This window comes from Nicotiana tabacum, chromosome 14 (assembly GCF_000715075.1).
Source record: "Nicotiana tabacum cultivar K326 chromosome 14, ASM71507v2, whole genome shotgun sequence".
NCBI classification, from domain to species: Eukaryota; Viridiplantae; Streptophyta; class Magnoliopsida; order Solanales; family Solanaceae; genus Nicotiana; species Nicotiana tabacum.
In genome coordinates, this window is record NC_134093.1 from 50,639,780 (window position 1) to 50,660,681 (window position 20,902).

Below are 20,902 nucleotides of genomic sequence, written 5' to 3' on the forward strand. Positions count from 1 at the left end.
AAATGAAACAAAACCCTCGAACCAGCCTGTTTCTACTTAGTGATTCCGGCATCTGCGGACCATTAGTCTTGGGCTCTCACTTAAGCCCAGGACTTACGCTTTTGCAGCCAAAATAGCGCACCTGCGCTTGCGCTTCTGCAGAAAAATAACTGCACCTACGGTCCCTCACCAATGTCCAAAGTCCGCATCTGCGGAGCATTGCCCGCTTCTGCGATTGCCAATCTTTGCGCTCTTGTCTGCACCTGCGGACCCAACTTCCCAAGACCATTCTCGCACCTGCGGCCATACCACCGCTTCTGCAGTGCCGCATCTCCATGAATCGCTCCCCAATTCAAGCCTATTGAACAAATGAACATTCCACTTTTAAAAACTAATATCGAATCATATAAAACTAACTCCGAATGAGCTCAAATTTTTCATGCAAGTCCCAATTGATACAACGGACCTATAATAACTCCCAGAATCACGATATGATCCTGATATCAATAACGTCAACCCTCGGTAAAACCTATCAACCTTTCAAACCTTCAACTTTCTATTTTTTTACCAAAAACCACCAATTCAACCTATGGAACTCCAAATTAACTTTCGGACATGCGCCTAAATTCAAAATCACCATACGAATCTATCAGAATCATCAAAACTCTATTCTAGAGTCGTCTATACAAAATTCATACTCCAGTCAACTCCTTCAACTTAAGCTTCCAACCATGGGACTATGTGTCCCAATTCATTCAGAAAGTCACCCAAAATCAAACCAACCATCTCGGCAAGTCACATAATAATAAATGATCATAGAAGAGGCAACGAATAGGGGAATGTGGCTACAATACTCATAACTACGGGTCGGGTCGTTACATTCTCCATCTCTTAAAACAAACAGTCATCCTCGAACGAGCATAGAGACATACTTGAAATGCTGAAAAGGTGAGGATAACGTCTGTGCATATCGTGATAGGTCTCACAAGTCGCCTACTCGTCTGGTTCAACCCTCCATTGAACTTTTAGTGAAACAATGTTCTTTGACCTCAAATTTCGTACCTTCCTGTCCAAGATGGCCACTGGCTCCTCGACATTAGTCAAATCCTTGTCCAAATAGAGTGAGCTGTAATCTAATACATGTGATGGATGACCATAATACTTTCGGAGCATGGAAACATGGAACACCTGATGAACTGTGGATAAGTTGGGTGGCATTGCAAGTCTGTAGGCCACCTCACCAACTCTCCCGAGGACCTCAAAAGGGGCTGATATACCTAGGGCTCAACTTGCCCTTTTTCTCGAACCTCATCACACCCTTCATGGGTGAATCCCGGAGCAAAACCCTCTCTCCCACCATAAATGCTAAAATCACGAGCCCTCTGATTAGCATAACTTTTATGTCTAGAATGTGTTGTACGAAGCCGATCCCTAATCAACTTGACTTTCTCTAAGGCATCCCAAACCAAATCGGTGCCCAACAACCTAGCCTCACCCGGCTCAAACCAACCAATTGGAGAACGACACTGTCGCCCATATAGGGCCTCATAAGGAGCCATCTGAATACTCTATTGGTAACTGTTGAGGCAAACTCTGCAAGCAGTAAGCACTGATCCCATGAACCCCCGAAGTCCAAAGCACAGGCACGTAACATATCCTCCAAGATCTGAATGGTGCGCTCAGACTGCCCGTCCGGTCTCTGATGCTCGTATTTCACCTGCTGTTAGTTCAAGCGCCGAGCCACATACTCCACTATATCTTTATTCATTCTCCTCCACTGATAGTGTTACCTCAAATCCTTATAAATCTTAGCGGCACCCAGATGAATGGAATACCGCGAACTATGGGCCTCCTCAAGAATCAACTCACACAACCCATCCACATTAGGGAAACATATTCGGCCCTCCATCTGCAACACCATTTCATCTCCGATAGAATCCTTCTTGGCATCACCGCGTTGCGCCGTTTCCGTAAGGACAATCAAATGGGGGTCATCATACTAACGCTCTGTGATGTGATCATACATAGAAGATCAAGAAACCATACAAGCAAGAAACCCGACTAGGCTCCAAAAAGTCCAATCTCACAAACTGATTGGCCAAGGCCTGAACAACCATGGCTAGTGGCCTTTTATCTGCAGGTAAATATGCCAAACTACCCATACATTCTTCTTTCCTACTTAATTCATCGGCCAATATATTGGCCTTTCTGGGATGATATAGTATGGTGATATCATAGTATTTAAGCAACTCTAATCATCCCCGCTGCCACAAATTAAGGTCCTTCTTCTTGAACAGTACCTGGAGACTCCAATGGTCGGTATAGACCTTACATGGAACGCCGTACATATAATGCCTCCAAATATTCAATGCGTGAGCAATGGCCACCAAATCTAAGTCATGCACATGCTAAGTCTTCTCATCAACCTTCAACTGCCGGGACGTGTAGGCAACTACCCAACCATCTTGAATAAACACTGCACCAATTCGAATACACGACGCATGACAATATACAGTGTAAGACCTCGAACTTATAGGCAACACATACACTGGGGCTATAGTCAAAGCAGTCTTGGGCTTTTGAAAGCTTGCCTCACTCTCCTCAAACCATCTAAAAGGAGCACCCTTCTAGGTCAATCTATTCAAAGGTGCAACAATGGACGAGAAACCCTCTACATAAAGGTGATAACACCTGGCCAAACCAAGGAAACTCCGGATCTCAGTAGTTGAAGATGATCTGGACAACTTTGAACTGCCTCAATCTTCTTCAGATCTACCTTAATCCCCTCACTAGATACCACATGACCCCAAGATGCCACTGAATCAAGCCCAAAATTCACACTTGGAGAATTTTGCATATAACTTCTTCCCCTTCAAGGTCTGGAGCACGATCCTCAAATATTTCTTATGACCCTCCCAGCTTCGAGAATATACCAATATTTCGTCAATGAATATGATAAAGAAAGAATCAAGATATAGCTGGAATACACTGTTCATCAGGTGCATAAATGTTGTCGGGGCATTGGTCAACCCAAATGACATCACTAGAAATTCGTTGTGACCATACCGAGTCCTGAAAGCAGTCTTCGAGATACCCAAATCCCGCATCTTTAGCTGATGATACCCTGACCTGAAATCAATTTTTGAAAACACTTTAGCACCATGAAGTTGTTCAAATAAATCATCATTGCATAGTAATGGGTACATGTTCTTCACTTTAACCTCGCTCAGCTGCCTATAATCAATACATATCCGCATAGTACCATCCTTCTTCTCCACATATAGAAACGGAGAACCCCAACGTAAAACACTCGATCGGATGAAACCCTTATCAAGTAATTCCAGAAGTTATTCTTTTAACTCCTTCAACTCCATTGGTGTCATATGATATGGTGGAATAGAAATGGGTTGAGTGCCCGACACCAAGTCAATAAAGAATTAGATATCCCTATCTGGCAGCATGCCTAAATGGTCTGCTGGAAATACATCTAGGAAGTCTCTCGGTACCGAAACAGACTCATCAGTAGGAGTTTCAGCATTAACATCCCTCACAAAGGCTAGATATACCTCACACCCTTTCTCGACAATTCTCCGTGCCGTACAAAAGGACACAATCGTGCTAGGAATATAATCCAATGTACCTCTCCACTCCAACAATGGCAAACCTGGCATAGTGAATGTCATGGTCTTGGCGTGACAGTCCAAAATATGATGATAGGGTGACAACCAGTCCATGCCCAAGATCACATCAAAGTCTACCATATTGAGCAGAAATACATCAAATTTGGTCTCACAACTACCAATAGTGACTAAACACGACTGATAAATGCGATCTACAACAATAGAATATCCCATTGACGTGGACACATATACAGAAGCACTCAAAGAATCACGAGATATATCCAAATATGGAGCAAAGTAAGGTGACACATATAAGTAAGTGGAACCCGGATCAAATAAAATTGAGGAATCCATGTGACAGACCGGAATAATACCTATGATGACAGCATCTGAAGCAGCAGCCTCCGTCCTACAAGGAAAACCATAGAAACGGGCATGTCCTCCCTCTCTAAGGTGACCTCTACCTGCTTGGCCTCCACCCCAATCTGGCGGTGCAAGTGGGGCAGAAAGGGATCATAAACTATAGTATGTGAACCCTATAGACCTTGCGGAATCCATGGAGCATGTGTAGCCTGTGGAGGTGCACCTCTCTTGAGTCTGGGGCAGTCTCTCACCCTTTCTATAGTATCACCACACTCGAAACAAGCTCTTGGTGGGCGCAACTGCTGAAACTGACTTTGTCTTGTTCAGCTAAACTGACCGCTGGAGGCACCTCGTGTGGGAGGTGCATTAGATGTGGCTGTCCATAGTGGGAAACCTGAGACTACGAAATATCCAAGGAATTGCTAGTAGCTGGAAGTGTTGAATGAACTAGGAGGCTCACATAACCTCTGTCGTGACGTGCTCCATTTGGAGCACGGGCACCACTATATCCTCTACAATTTCGAGGCCTCTTGGCCTCCATATCCTCCCTATCCTTGCCCCATATATGCTCCAACCTACGAGCGATATCGACAATCTCCTGAAACAGAGTATCTGTATCCAACTCCTGAGCCATGCTAAATATAATACCAGGACTGAGCCCCTCAATGAATCTGTAGATTCGCTCTCTGACTATGGAAACCAAAGTAGGAGAATGCCAGGACAACTCACTGAATCTGAGGGCATACTCCGACATTGACATTGTCCCCTGACAATGCTTCTCAAATTCTATGTGTCATACATCCTGAAGTGTCTGGGAAACAAATTCTCTCATAAACATCTCTGAACACTGAACCCAAATGAGTGAGGCTTCATCAACTGGGATATTCTCCTCGTAAGCTTACCACCACCTGAAGGCTACTCCTGACAGCTGAAAAGTAGGAAAGGTAACTCTACTCGTCTCCACAATACCCATTGTATGGAGAATACATTGGCACTTGTCCATAAAACACTACACATCCTTAGTAACTGTGCCACCATAAGTAGGAGGATCATACTTGTTGAACCTCTTAAGTGCGTGTCCTCACCATTTATGAGAGAATAGAGAGACAAAAACTCAGATTTCGAAGTCAACAAATTCGCACGATAAGGAGTTAAAAAAGTGGAATTTTCCTAACAGTTTTGTAGCCTTTCGAAGATAAGTATAGATGTCACTGTACCGATCCGCAAGCCTCTACTAAGCTTGCTTATGATTCGTAGCACCTATGAACCTACAACTCTGATACTAAATTGTCACGACCCCAATTTCCCCACCTTAGGATACCGTGATGGCACCTAGTCTCTAAGACTATGTAAGCCTAACATTCATTGATAGCTTAACTGAAATAAACAACTAAGGTAGTAAAATAAATCGATAAAGACTATGATAACTCCAAAATGGAACATCAGTAATGAAATCCCCAAGACTGGTGGAACCGAGTCATAAGCTCTACAAAATGTTCTAAAATCTCTAATACAACATTGTCTGATAATAGGGTAAATGGTAGTAAAGGAAATAACATAAGGTGACTCATTGGCATGTGACCGTCGAGCAGGTATAACTTGAAGTCTCTGAAAATAAATGTACGATCACTGGCATCCGACACGAGTAGATGTACATGGATCTGCACAAAAATGTGCGGAAGCGTAGAATGAGAACATAATAATGGTACCCAATAAGTATCAAGATTAACCTCGGTAGAGTAGTGACAAGGCCAGGTCAAGACACCTACTAGGATAACAAAACAGAACAGACCATAGTATAGTCTAATAATGGATAGTAAGGAAATAAATGACAATAAAGCAGTGCAATAATGTAAGCTAACAACTAAATATAAGGCAGTAAAAGCAACAAGAAGTGAACACATGACGAGAACAAGTAATCAAATACGGAAAAAAGCAAGTAAGACAATGAAAAAATCAACAAGAACTGTTCATCCAACAAGCCTTTTTAACATAGGATGTACAACAAGAATCACAACCAAGGTATCACACCTCATAACCTCATTTCACAAATCACAATCACAATCTTCAATATATCACCACATGTGCCTTACATTTAGCTTCAAGTAATTTCCTTACTAGCAACACGCGTATAAATCCCACCTTATCCCACCGCATGCATATCAACCCCTATCCTTAGACCACCGCACGCGTATCAATACCACAACACAAAAATCAACTCACACCACATATGTCCATATGTCACAACACTTGCGAAAATTAACAATACCAATATTACCACAACATATAGCCCATGACTCAACCACAATGTGTACAAGAATCTCAATAATATCAAAATGAATGAGAATTACTCAACAAGAAAAGATATCTCAATAATTACCAACTTCAACCTCAATGTGATAATATCTTTCATAATTCAACTTCAGTAACTCAAAACGAATGTATTCCCATGAAAAGACAACTTCCAATCCAATTGTATAGCATAAGCTTAACAGCGAAAAAGATATTATGCAATAGCAACTACGTCTAAATACATGAGAATAATTCAACACGAAGAGACATCATGAAATAACAACTTCAAATAAGAATGACTCAACAAATAAAGAGGCACGTGACAATAAGAGAGGTAACAACGCCAATTAAGGCATATAAGAGCATATTTAACAATATTAGATAGAACATATGATAACAACATCAAGTAAATCAAGTAAGAGCAATTTAACAATGGAAGATATAAACTTGATATGACAATTTCACATTAAGTGCATGAAAGAGCCTAAGAGTCCAAACCGGTCAAAATATGACATATAAGCCCATGTACACACTCATCACTTCGTGTACATGTCTTCGACGTAATTCAAATAATGCAATCAACCCAAATCATAAGGGGTAGTTTTCCCCACACAAAGTTAGGCGAGACACTTACCTCAAACAAACTAAATCAATCCCTTAATAAGCGTTTCCTGCCCAAATCCAACTCCATATGTACGAATCTAGCCAAAATAACTCAATACCATAAATACAAGCCATATGAAGCAATTCTAGATAATAAAGTTCAAATCTTTAAAGAAAATCAAAAAGTCAACAAAAAGTTAACCCCGAGCTCGAAACTCGGAACCCGGCCAGACTTAGAAATTCCGAATACCCATTCCAATACGAGTCCAACCATACTAAAATTATTTAATTCTGACCTCAAATTGACTTTCAAATCCTCAATTTATGGTTTAGGAAAGTTTGTATAGAAATCTTCAATTTCTCAAACTTAAATCACTAATTAAATGATAAAAACAAAGATGGAATCATGAAATAAAATAAAACTCTCGAACTAGCCTATTTCTGCCCAACAATTTTTGCATATGTGGACCATTAGTCACATCTGCGACTCTGCTTCTATGACACCGCATCTGCAGAAATATCATCGCCGATGCAACTCTCACTTAAGCCTAGACTTTCAACTTCTGCGACCAATATAGCGCACCTACACTTGCGCTTTTACGGAAAAATGACTACACATACGGTCTGTTACAAACCAAATTCACGTACCTTAGATCACGCCGTAAGTTAGTCGATGTAAATCCAAGAAGAGGTTATCTTTGAGATGATAAGAAGTTAATCCTATTGGTCTTAAACGATACGAGGGTGTATAAGAGTGGTTAACAAGTATTAGAAGTTAAACGAATCAAGGATGTTGTAACCCGTATTTTCGGGTAAAACTAGAGGTGCTTAATTGTCCCAAGAGGTCATGTTTTAATGTATTTGAATCATATAATATCCGTATCATAAGTCTTGAAGTCAAGCGAGTTATGAAACAAAAGTCGACAAACGTTGTCGCAACTTACGTTTATAATTTTACTTAAACTTTAGGTACATTTTCCCCCAATGTACTTAGAATTACGGGGTGATATACACACCAAATGGAATATCTATGAGTCTAGATTTCAACGCATTAAACCAATCATCGATATGATCTCGGAATAGAGAGATATTCGCGTTTTCGCGAGACTGCGCCAAACAGCTCTCTATGGGGCCCACATAGGCGGTTTAAGACATATGGATATATATAAGATGCCTCAACTCCGTTTTAAGTCATTAGTTTTCAGTATATTCAGACCTTAGAACCCTAAAAACACTCTCTCAATGTTCTCTCATGATCCAAGACCCAAACAAAGGGTAAACAAAACAAATCAAGTGTTGGGAATCCCGTGGCGCTAGTAAGTTTCTTGTTCTTCTTGTTGTTGCTGATTTTTGTGTTGTTCCAACTCATGTGGGAGGTTGTTTTAAGTGCTTTATGTTCTGTAAATACTCCCTCAAGTTATTAATATCAACCCTAGGTGATTTTAAGTCTTCTAAAGTAACTCTAGTGCCGAAAAACCCAAATTGATTGCTAGTTTCGCTTCCTTGTTCTTGTGGCAGAATTGGAGGGATATTTCGTGGAAAATTAAGGTTAAATTGGAGTTGTTCTTTCCATTTAAAGGTAAGTAACCTCTTACTCTACATGTATTTAATATTATCCAAGTTGCGGCTAAGTCGTTGAAGCTAGAACTTGTGAAATATATATCGAAAGGCTTGGTAGTAATGTTGTTGGTTGGTGGACTGTTTTGGGAGGCTCAATATGATTATTATTGATGTTGTTTGGGATGTTTGGTGATTGTATTGACTTGTGGGAAGTCATATAAATAGGGGAGGTGTTGTCCGTTTCATCGTAAAATAGGTTGCGGTCGATACATAATAGTTACGACGCTTAAACGATAATGATAGTGTCATTTCTCGTATTGTAGACTAAGGAGTCATGAAATTTGCATAGCTTGAGGTTGGGCAGTATATACAAGGTATGTGAGGCTACCCCCTTCATTATTTTACACGACTCCGATTGTACATAATGTAATGAACGAGCTTCCAAAGATACTCTACTCTTAGAAGCTAGCAGTAGTTACATTGCTGCCCTTCTTATGGAACGATTGATGTTAATGTTACTTCTCTTATTCTTATGTTATCAATGTTGTTGATACTTCCTGATTCTTATAAGATTCTTGATGGAGAGTTAATCCTAATAACGTGTACGAAGGATACCGACCTTACGTCACTCCGAAAGGTTCAAAATGTGATTCCAATGAGTCCAGCATGCATCATATATATGTATCTATTTTACTCTACCGAGCCGCGCTATAGTTGGCCGGGTATGGCACCTATTGTGCAACCACTGATCAGTTGGGTTTTACCGAGCTCCACGTGGCCGGGTACGATTCTACCGAGCCCTATGATGGCCGGGTACGTTTTACCGAGCCTATTACGGCCGGGTACGATATGATGATGGTGATGCCCACAAAGGCGTATGTTTTTAAAGTTTATGTATATATATGTATGTATCATGTATTTCATGTCAATAGCCCTCAGAGGTACCCAGATGTCACAGGTTGTATATTCTATATCCCTGTTTACATTACTGTTCTTACTTATGCTTTCCTGCCTTACATACTCAGTACTTTATTCGTACTGACATCCTTTTTATTTATGGACGCTGCATGTCGTGCTGCAGGTCCTGATAGACGAGTAGACGTAGCTCCCCCACCACAGTAGGCTATCCAGTTCAGCGGTTATTAGCGATATCCCTTCTCCGGACTTGCCGTGGTCTTGGTATGCATTTTTGTTATAGACATTATGGGTATGTCGGGGCCCTGTTCAGACAATGTTGCAGCACTTATGTTCCTTTAGAGGCTCATAGACAGGTGTCGACTCATGTATGGTTTGGAATGCCTTGTCGGCTGATTTTTGTTGTATAGTCTTTCATGGCAGCATGGTAGCTCGTACCATATATATAGTTTCTTGAAAGTCTTGTCATCCCATGTTATGTATGTTCATGCCATTATCTACCATTTATATTGATCTTGTCGGCCCTTCAAGATAATAAGGTAAGGTTAGATAAAATGTACGTTGGTGCTCGGCAAGTATGGCCCGGGTGCTAGTCATGACCCTCCAGTTGGGTCGTGACATGGTCCCTCGCCAAAGTCCAAAATCCACATCTGCAGAGCATTGCCCGCTTCTGCGATTATGCATCTGCGCGCTCTTGTCCGCACCTGCAGACCCAACTCCCCAACCTTATTTTCACACCTGCGGCCACCAGGTGCGAAAGCACCACTTTCAATAGTTCAGCAATTTCTTTTAGGTCTCCAATCGATTCAAACTCAATCTGAAACATACCCGGGACCCTGTCCGAGCATATCATCAAGTCCCAAAACACAACATAAACCTACTCGGGGCCTTAAATTACATCAAACAATATAAAATCTACGAATCGCATCCCAATTCAAGCCTGTTGAACCAATGAACATTCCACTTCTAAAAACTAATGCTGAATCATATCGAACCAACTCCGAATAAGCTCAAATTTTGCATGCAAGTACCAATTGACACAACGAATCTATACCAATTTCTGAAATCACAATGAGAGCTTGATATCAAAAAATTCAACCCTCAGTCAAACTTATCGGCCTTCCAAACCTTCAACTTTTCAACTTTTGCCAAAAAGTACCAAATCAACCTACGGACCTTCGAATCAACATCCGGACATATGCCTAAGTCCAAAATTACCTTACGAAGTCATCAGAGCCATCAAAACTCCATTTTTCAGTCATCTACACAAAAGTCAAACTCCGGTCAACTCTTTCAACTTAAGTTCCCAACCTTGGGACTAAGTGTTACAATTCACTCTGAACTCACTCAAAATCAAACTAACCACCCCAGCAAGTCACATAACCACAAATGAACATAGAAAAGGAAATAAATAGGAGATTAGGGCTACAATACTCAAAACGACCGGCAGGGTCATTTCAGGTATAACAGTTAAAGCCCAACACGGATAAGAACGATTCAAGTACAAGCTAGCATGAGGAAAATATATCTCTATGCCTACACGTCAAATATGCTCGTCAGGTAAATGATTTCAGACTGATAACCTTAAGAACACCCTCACTCAGCTCACTCAAGTGCATGACTCACAATCCCACTTCATTACACTCACACAATCACTAAGCATTATACGAGTGTCTGACATCAATGCCCCTCACCAAAGCACGTGTATACAAATCATTATGTCTGTGCTCACTGCCAGTATATCAGACTCTGGAGGGGGGATCCTGTCCAAGTGTTAATTAAAAGACAATATGGTCGGCTGCAGCATGCAGCCTGATCTAAATAATAAGCCAATAACGCATGTTGCAGCGTGTTGTGCGATCCACATAATAATAAAGCCAAGATATCCTGTTGTGGCATGCAGCCCGATCCATAATAGCACAATTAACACGGCTCAAAGACCCACCTCAGTCATCAACCAGTCAAGTCTCAAGAGCTCACAGTTTCATATCAGTCAGCCCAAACCGTACCACAAAAGGAAAACAACAACAAAGTGTAATATAATAATGAATAATTAACAAAGACTAAGATATGATATGCAAAGAAGAATCATGACTGAGTGTGTAACTTAAAGTTAAATCAGATAGCTTAAAACAATAGAAATATCCTCATTAGGTCTCAACCAAATAAGCACATAGCCTAAACATGATTTCTAACATGAATCACGACTTAGATAATCAAACAAGATAGAAACACACGAATATAACAAGATATGATAGCAAAACGAGTTCGATAATAGGTTAAAAGTCATCTCGGATCATGATCAGACTGGTGCATGCCCACACGACCATCACCTAGTGTGTGCGTCATCCCAATGCATCTCATATATGCGGTTACCGGGGATAATTACCCTCAAATCCAAGTTTAGATATGTTACTTACCTCAAAATGTGCAAATCAATACACCAAAAAGCCCTTGCCATGAGAATCAACCTATGAGCGACTCGAATCTAGTCAAAGCAACTTAATATCATCAATAATAGCCATAGAAAACAATCCCGCACAATAAAGCTAAAGCCTGTATTCAAAATCAGGATGTCAACCCATAAAACCAACCCCAGGCCTGCACTCAGGAACCCGACAAAATCAACAATTTTCGAACACCCATTCAATTACGAGTCCAACCATACCAATTTTATCCAATACTAGCAAAAAAACCCCTCAAATTACCAAATCTTACTCTCCAATATCATAACCTAAAATCCCCAAATTCTTCCTTGAATTCACATAATCTAGGTGTAAAAATCAATAAGTAATCAATATCTAAACACCAAAAGTGATTAATCTTCACTTACCTCTTCAATTTTGGTGAAAAGTGCTCCAAACAATAGACCTTAGCCGGACTCCACAACTCCAAATATGAGAAAAATACTAAACCTTTCGACAAATGTAGTCTGCCCAACGACACCACACCTGTGGTCAATAATATCGCACATGCGACACCGCATCTGCGAAAAATCCATCGCAGATGAGGAAAATCGTTAATCCACGATCATCTGCTTCTCCGGATCACCCTTCGCACCAGCAAAAGTGCACCTGCTCTTCTTCATCCGCTTCTGCAGACCTCCCTTCCCAACAAAAAGTTAGCACCTGCGCACACCTCATCTCACCTGCACATCTGCTCTTGTGCTCCCTGTTCCGCATATGTGGACTCATAGATGCGGAATCCCTCGCTCTTGCGCTCCCATACAGCCTCCACCTTTCCTCACACTTGCGCACAATTGGCCGCTTCTGCGGCACCGCATCTATTGTCGAGCGATCCGCAGATGAAAAAACACTAGAACTTGTAAATCATCAGCAACCTTATTAAGTCCACCATTGTTCCGATCTCCACCCGAATCCCCCGGGACTCCGACCAAATGTACCAACAAGTCCTAAAATAAAATATGAACAAACTCAAACCTTCAAATTACATCAAAGAACACCAAAAATTACGAATCGCACCTCTATTCAAGCCATGAATTATTGAACTTCCAATTTCTAAAGCTCATGCCGAACCATATCATATCAACTCCTAATGACCTCCAATTTAGCACATAAGTAATAAATGACACAACGGACCTACTCCAACTCCCAGAACAAAAATCCAAACTCGATATCGAAAGAGTCAACTCTGGGTCAAATCTCTCAACCTTCCAAACCTTCAACTTTCCAACGTTTGCCAAAAAGTATCAAATCGACCTACGAACCTCCAAATCAACATCCGGACATACGCTTGAGTCCAAAACCACCATACGAAGCTATCATAACCATCAAAACACCATTGTGGGTTCGTCTACATACAAGTCAAACTTTGGTCAACTCTTTCAACTTAGGCTTTCAGGCTTAGGACAAAGTGTCCCAATTCACACCTAAACCATCCCGAAACCAATTCGACCACCTCGACAAATAATATAACCACAAAACGACCGATCAGGTCGTTACATTCTCCCCCTCGTAAAGTAACATTCGTCCTCGAATGGGTGTACAAGCGTACCTGGAGTTTCAAAAAGGTGTGGATAACTACTCCGCATCTCCTGCTTCGTCTCCCAAGTAGACTCCTCGACCAGCTGACTTCTTCATTGAACCTTCATTTATGCTATATTCTTTAATCTCAACTTTCGAACATGCAGATCCAAAATGGCCACCGGCTCCACATCATAAGTCAAATATCCATCTACCTACACCGTGTTGAAGTCCAAAACATGCAATGGATCACCATAATACTTCCGGAGCATAGAATCATGAAACACTAGGTGAACTACCGATAGACTAGGTTGCAAGGCAAGTCTATAGGCCACCTCTCCAACTCTCTCAAGCACCTCAAAAGGGACAAATATATCTAGGACTCAACTTCCACTTCTTCCCAAAATTGATCACACCCTTCATGGACGAAACACTGAGCAAAACCTTCTCATCAACTATATATATGCAACAACTCGGACCTTTTAGTCCGCATAAATATTCTGTATGAATGGTGTTGTATGAAGCCGCTCCTGAATTACTTTAACCTTCTCAATAGTCACGAACTAAATCAGTGCCCAACAATCTATCATCCCCAGGCTCAATCTGTCAACCCTCAACCTTGGGGAGCGCAACCGGCGCTCAACCGAGATACCCCGGTCAAGTAAGCCTACGTGATGCTTTCTACCCAACCTTACCCAATAACAATAAAAGAACCATTAACAAGAGATAAGCATGAAAAAGGTAAAATGTTCCATATTCTTTATCCATTAATCAAAGGATATTCCTTTTACAATTTCCAAAATATTACAAGTTCATAATTATGAGGGAAAAACATATTTTCCAAATACCAACACTTCTAACTCATTACCCAACATCGTACACTACCCACAACATGTCTGTGGAGCCTCTAAGTACAACAGAAGAGTAGTATGGAAGTGCCGGTGACAAGGCCCCCTTTATACCTCAAACCATAAATACAACGTCAAGTGACATAAGGCCCGGAATAGAGTAGGGCTCACCAAAACCTGCTAACTAGAGAGAATGTGCAAACGAGGATCAAAGATGCCCGCTGACGAACAACCTGCATCAATTGAAGATGCAGTGCCCCCGTCAAAAGAAATGTTAGTACATGTGGAATAGTATTAGTATGTGAAGATAAATGTCCTCTTTAGAAATAGAATGCCAATATAAGAAAGGGAAAACTATGGAAGCAACAAGTAATAATCAATGATATTCAAAGGCCAAGTTAAAACATAATAATTTTCAAAATACCAATATAAGAATCACAATCACAATATCTACACAATGCAGCCCCTCCGCCTCACCCCAATGTAAACGGGTGGAGGTGTAATCACAATCACAATCTCTACACAAAGTTGCTCTGCCGCCTCACCCCTAAGTGTGCGGGTGGAGGTGTAATCACAATCACAATCTCTACACAAAGTGACCCTGCCACCTCACCCCAATGTGTGCGGGCGGAGGTGTAATCACAATGCCGTGTGGATTGACATCACCCTTTGCTAGCAATAATCTCATCCCAATTAAGGAGAATATTCTCATCACATCAATCGCATCCCAAATAATCGCAATGCACTCCTACACCGGCATGCGTAGTTTTCGTGTTAGTTTATTTCAACCTACCCTTCCTCGGTGACTAACGATACTCCCAAAAATATTTTTATTTTTTGGCTTTGCACACAAAGGAAACAGAATACAAATACATTCACCTCGTAACCTTTCACACCATATATAGTCTCATTATTTCATTGGCTCTCTTGGCTATACATATGATTCTTTATTCATGACACATTGGCCGTATTTCATATTCCACACTTTCATTTCTTGAATTTCCAGAATATTTCGGAAATCATAACTTTAAGTTCATCAGTAGTGAAGGCTTTAAACACAATAGATTCCTTTCCAAGGTATGGAGCACAACGACTTGTAATTGCAACACAAGTTAAAATTCATAAACGAGTAATACACCATATCTTTTTGAAATACTTCTCCCCAAAATGAAATATACTATTTCAACTCATGAGTATGTAAGAACTCAAATCATATTGGAAATATTTACAAAGGAGAGCATGGTGATTTATGATTTAAACACGACATCAAATCAAATGCACTAGTTACAATAAACATGGCCACGTTTTATATCTCACTCTCAGTTCTTTGGAGCATTTGGAATCAAGGCCTTAAGCATAAATAAGAACAATATGGGTCTTAGGTGTATTGAGTTTTATTTCACAATTGGCCATAACAACATGCAATTTAAACATGATTTGAAATCATACTATCTTGACATATTGGTCATACTAGGATACATTTCTGACAGAGAACATAAAATGATAGGAAAATTTGGTGCACATTGGTAGTATATATCTTTCAATACAAGCTTATTCGGAATAGTCAAATTTATAAGGAATAACTCGGAACATGGGAATTATGAACTTGGGCCAACCATACTTGAAACTTACGGCAACATCATGGAATTCGATTCCAAGAGAGAAATTTAGCCAACATACCTTTCTTGAGCTTTCCTTAGGTTACTACAGCGTCCCAACACTTATAGAAATATCAATCTATAGAAAGATAGCAAAAATCGGATAATAATTAGAAGGATTCTCACGATATAACTCTCTTGGGAATTTTGTCAAACACCTATTATGCAAAATAGAGTACAAAGCTCTACAATAGTAATCCCTTCCTCCCTCAACCAATTTCAATAAGAAACTACCCGGAAACACCCCATACTTAAACCATTGCTCGTCCTCGAGCAATCAAACTACACTTCACAAAGACGCGACCTTTTTCAACAACTCTAATAACCCATCATATCAACAATATTTAAAACAAATTAAGCACAATACTATAACATCATCACCTCAAGATATGACTCAAACGCACAACGCATTTTTTACAACCCATTCACTTACTCTAACATAGAGGTCAACAACATTACCTTTCCTTCATGAATCTTGTGCCCTCACACAACAATAGATATTAGTTCCACACATAATAAAATTTAAGAACAATTAGGAACTCAAGATAGAAATAATTCACTCACTCTCAGAAATAACATTCATATGCCACAAAAGACGCACCATAGGCTTGCCCATAGTGTACTACTCAACTAATTGAGCTCATTCAGTCAAGGATCAAGTAGGACTTTTATCGGTTGTAATGTAGGCTAAGAGATGGGTAGGATACTTTTGGATTTAAGAGTGACTACACCTCCCTAAGAACTTTAATACATACAATTAACCATTCAAAACCCCACACTTATGTCAAACTATAACTCCAGCTTCACATCAATATACATTAACTCCCTACTTCTTTAAGCACAATTACATCAAGAGTCATCACTATCAAGGAATATTTTTCACAATCATACACTTATTTTTTCCTTTCTTTTTTAATTCAAGTGGCTCTTACCTTTTCAAAACATTGCACATTTCTCCTTATTTCAATAGTTCCACTCAAAAGCCAAACCAACCACCCCACACTTCAACTTATACAAAGTTCATGACAAATTCAAGTGCTCAAGAGAGGTACAAGGTTCAAATAGATGGTCCACTCAAACAAATGGGTAAGGTTTGAACTGTGGTTACCAAAGAAACATGATTACAGACTCAACGGGGTTAACTAAAATACATAAAAATTAGGTGGGTAAAAGGATATACTGGATCAATAATGAAATGCCTATATCACTCCCAAGACTAAATAAAACTACTATTTCTCTTTGCAAACACACGGGGCAAGTTCTAGACATCAAATGCAATGCACAGAATACACAAAACCTCCTACACACATGGCACACAACTCACTCAGGATTAGACTATCAAGACACTCTAGTTAAAACAGTTAAGCAAAGTTAAGATCATATAATTTAAGGTACTTATACAAGTGTCAAACACTGAGGCTAAGAGTCACAACTAAAGCACTTACTATTCTCAAGGCATAATAAAGTTAAGGGATATTGCCTTCATTTCCAACAATAGAACAACGTTTCCTACTTCTAAATAAAATAAAACCTAACTACACCCGGTTCAAACAAAACCCTTGGAAACGAACCGCGACCCAAAGAAATGCCAAGGAGGAATTATTACACTACCTAACAAAAGAAAATCTTTTTTGTCATTTTTCTTTCGACTTTATTCCCTCAAGAAACTTGTCGATGATATCCATCGTCGGAAAAAATAAAAAAATTTAAAATTGTAAAATTTGTTTCCAATTGTTTTTATCCAACTACTACACCAACAAACAGAAAACTAATATACATACATACATAAAAATATCCCCCACCCTACACTTTAAGTTGTGGCATGTCCCCATGACACACAATTAATAAGCATAAGGTAAAGAAAATATTCCTGAATATCTAGTCGGGGTTTGAGTCAAAGTCGGGCTCCATTCCTCGCGCCCAAACTAATGCACACATCCATGCAGACAACTTCTTCTCAAACTTTTTGGGGTAAACCCTACACTTATCTTTCTCGCTCATCGCAGCCTTCTCTTTCGCACCCTTTACTTTTCACTCAACACTTGCAGCTGGTTTTCCTTTTTGCACCCCCTTTGCTACATCCATCTTGAAAGTCATAGTCTCTTCACCCACTCTAAACATGAGTTTTCTCTCGTGTATATATAATATATCTCTTCCCGTCGCTAAGAATGGTCTTCCTAGGATGAGGGGGACCTTCTTATTTTCTTCCATATTCACCACTATAAAATCCACAGGAAATACGAACTTATCCAACCCCACTAACACATCTTCCACTATTCCCTCGGGTATTAGAGTCGTTTGGTCTGCCACCTGCAAAGATATTGGTGTAGACCTTATCTCTCCGATCTCCTTCTAGTTTCCTGTAAATAAATAAAGGCATTAAATTAATTGAGGCACCAGAATCACATCATGATTTATCAAAATGAATAGTTCCTACAGAGAAAGGTATAGTAAAACTATCTGGATCTCCACACATTTGTGGGAGTTTGTTTTGCAATATCGCACTGCAATGCTCTCTGATCTTGACCACTGAAGTCTCTTCTATCTTCCTCTTCTTTGTTAGGATTTCCTTCAAAAATTTGGCATAAGCAGGCATTTGTGAGAGCACTTCTGTGAATGGTAAGTTTACATGAACCTGTTTCAGCATATCCAGAAATCTCCCAAACTACTTGTCCATATTTTCTCTATATAGCTTTTGGGGCAAAGGTAAAGCAGATATATGCTCGCTCTCATCATGTTCGACCCTTCTCAAAGTTTCCCCCTTCTTATTTTTCTCATCTTTTATTTGGCCCTTCTTCTTGATATCATTATCATTATTCAGCTGCTCCCCACTTTCTTTTTCAAGTTTCCCATTGTTTTGGATTGGGGTGGGATCTTGCAACACTTGCCCACTTAACAGAGTTACAACATTTACTGTTTCTTTGGGATTCTCTCAATATCAGCAGGGAAAGTTCCTGGAGACCTCTCAGATAATACTGCTACAAGTTGCCGAACCTGTCTCTCGAGGTTTCGAAAAGATGTGCCCAATTCTTTAATAGCTGCTCCATGGGCGTCTAGCCTCACATTTATCATGATAATGAAGGCCTTCATTAAATCCTCTAGACCAGCCTGAATGGGCTGCTAAGGATGATATTGTTGCCTCTGCTAATTTTGGAATGCTGGAGCTTCTTGTCCCTAGGGTCTAGAGTTATTTTGTTGTCAAGCATTCGCAGTACCTCTAGGTGAACTCGATGAAAAATTAGGGTGCCTCTGACCCATTGCATTAAAATTGTAGTTTCCCACAGCATTCAGTTCCTCAGCTGAGTCTTGACACTCATGAGTAGGGTGTTCTCTTCCACATATATCACAAGCTACGTGAGGCTCATTTTGTATCGTGGCAAAGGTCAGCTTTCGTATTTCTTTAGCCATAGCATCAAGTTGTACCTGCACAGATGTATTAGCATCAACTTGGTGAACACCAGTTGATCTTGTTCTTTGAGCACTCTCAGAGGGCCACTGATTTGCATCTTCAAATAACTCATCAAGAATTGTAACTATCTCCTCTAGAGTCTTCTTCATCAACGGGCCTCCGGCTGCATTGCTCAATGTTCTATGCGAGGCCGGTGTCAATCCATCCCAAAAATCCGGGAGTTGTATCCAAAGTTCAATTCCACTATGTTGACACTTTCTAACTATCTCCTTAAACCTCTCCCGTCCTTCAAAAATAGTTTCAGTCTCTTTCTCGCAGAAGTTATGGATTTCTCTTCTAAACTTGCCCGCGTTAGCTGATGAGAAATATTTATCAAGAAATGTTTTGGTCATCTAATTCCATGTTTAATTGCTCCCGTGGGTAAGCTTCAAAGCCACTGTTTTGCATCATCTTTGAGTGTGAAGGGGGATGCACGTAAGTACACTGCATCTTATGACACACCATTATATTGAAAGGTGTTCATAATCTTCTCGAAGTCCATTAGATGTGTGTTTAGATCTTTGTTTGGCTTCCCTTTGAAGACACAACAATTCTGAAGGGTTTGTTGCAACCCTTGCTTCAAATTGAAATTGTCTGCTGCAATTGGAGGTGGTCTAACACTTAATAAGCCTTGGTTATAGACCGGTCTAGCATAATCGCCTAGTGGTCTCCCAGGCATGAGAGCTATATTTTTGAACTAGTCTGCAACCAAGGGTTGATTTTGAGCAATTCTCTGACCCCTCTCTTCTTCATTGATAATTTGTGCATCTCTAATGGTTGCTTCCTCAGTATCCCGTGCAACTTTTTCTCATTGCCGTGCTGCCTCCCTCGCAGCCAAATCTACATTATCATCACCATTTCCAGCCATAGTGTCTTTGGTTGAGGATTTCCTAACCTTTTTTAACGTCTCGGTGAGATTGCTTTCCTTCCTCAGCTGTCATAGTTGTTTTTCTATCTATGATTCATATGGTAGCACTTCTTTCGCAGAAGCTCGAGTCATGCACCAACCTCAACCGGTAACCTATGCACAGTCATAGAACACCAACCGTAAAAAGGGAAAACTAAAATAAAAAAATTCCTGAATTAGCACTACAAACTATTTCAAACACTATTGATTGCCAATCCCCGGCAACGACGCCAAAATTTGACGAGCTTGAAACCGTACTTAAATTATACTCGCTAATCAAATATAGTATAGCATAATATTGTATCCACATGGATTGGATTTAAATAGTATTCTCGTAGTTTCTATATTGATTGCTATCCAAGAGAATCAACATTAGAGATTTATATGATTTCTAACTAAAATTAATTAAGAATCTAAAGTTATTGACTAATGACAATTGAAACAAGGAATAAGCAAAGAAAGTTATCAGTGGGAGAAAATAGGGTTTTGACAAGATAGGTGCAAGATAATTCTTTGGGATCTAACTCTAGATAATTCACTTATAATATTTAAGTGAGTCTCTCGAATTCACTCAATTGTTAGTTCACACGTTCAGTAGAAACGCCTCTCTCGATTATGTCTCAACCTCACGAGATGAACCAATTTAAGCTCTATGAAGATATGAAAAAATAAGTAGTGGATTGGTCTTTAGTAGAACCTCTCTCGATTATCCACCTAACTAGGTTT